This window comes from Odontomachus brunneus, unplaced genomic scaffold, assembly GCF_010583005.1.
Source record: "Odontomachus brunneus isolate Ranch 3 - 2012 unplaced genomic scaffold, Obru_v1 Obru_scaffold_068, whole genome shotgun sequence".
Taxonomy (NCBI): domain Eukaryota; kingdom Metazoa; phylum Arthropoda; class Insecta; order Hymenoptera; family Formicidae; genus Odontomachus; species Odontomachus brunneus.
Window position 1 is genome coordinate 1,764,375 of NW_022639518.1, and position 1,212 is coordinate 1,765,586.

Consider the following 1,212-nt stretch of genomic DNA (forward strand, 5'->3'; position numbering starts at 1 on the left):
ATATATCCCAAGTAGAAATCATATACGTTTCGCCAGTACGGAGAAATAGCCCAATGCTGGGTCGATACCGAAAAGCGGATGTCCGGTTTTGGTACTGGTTCAGTACTGTGCCTAATATAAAAAAAAAGTGTATTATTGGTACTGGCTCCGTACTAAGATTAGATAGACTGGATAGTCGTACCGTACGTGTACTGAAACATTACCGAAAAGTGTTTGTCGTTTTCGATACTGGTCCAGTATTAAAAAAACTGTATTATTGGTCCTGGCTCTGTTCGTAGAATCAGTACTGGATACCAAATAAGAATTGCATACAATCTGCTAATAGAGGATATTGGGCTAGTATTGTGCTGGTACCGAAAAACGGACGATACCAATGTCCTTTATGGGAAAACGGAAGAAGTCACTACGCAAAACCTAGATAAAAACCTCTGTAGTAAGAATGCTTGTCTGACAAGCGGAAGACTCGAGTTCGATTCCAACCATCGTCCCGAAGATTTTTTCCTCATATGACTATTAAAAATAGACATGTATATGTACAAACGAGAGCAGCTCGGTCATAGTCTGATCTTTTTTTCCATACTATATAGTTGTGATATTAACAGTTGTATAAATAATAAAAATTACTAGGAATCGATACTGGCCCAGTACTAGGAATAGGTACTTCCCCAGTGCTAGGAATCAATACTTTTTTTATACCGGTACAGTACTGATTTCCGGTACTGTGACAGTACTGTTTTCCGATGCTGGCCCTTTTCTATCATCTCAGTATTACACCAATACTAAACCCGTACTGGCATCTGGTACTATGCCAGTAACGTTTACCATAAATCGGTATTGGGCCATTTTGATAACAGTAGTAAATTCCTACTTGGGCAGTCAGCGATACAGTTACGTATTTTTTATGTGCCATTCCCATAAGATTGGATATATGTCAGATAAACATGCATTTATATATCATATACATATATGTATGTTACATATCAATGCATATTTCTTGATCCTTCGTATTTATATTATAAGAAATTTCAGTTATATATGTGCTTGCTGGATACGTATCATATACATATGTTACATATCAATGCAACTTTCTTGATCCTTCTTGATTATATACCACGAAGTATCAGTTATATGTGTGTTTCCTGGGATGGAACTTCTTTTGTTTATAACTTTGAATTTAAGCACAAAAGATTGCGCTCCCCCCCCCCCCCCCCC

General features: G+C 37.5%; 1 protein-coding gene across 4 annotated transcripts in view; it reads left to right on the plus strand.

Annotated features, from left to right (window-relative positions):
* Nucleotides 1-1,212, plus strand: part of LOC116846736 (caspase-8-like) — a 143,023-nt gene that overhangs the window by 137,117 nt on the left and 4,694 nt on the right. The gene's annotated exons all lie outside the window — the stretch shown is intronic.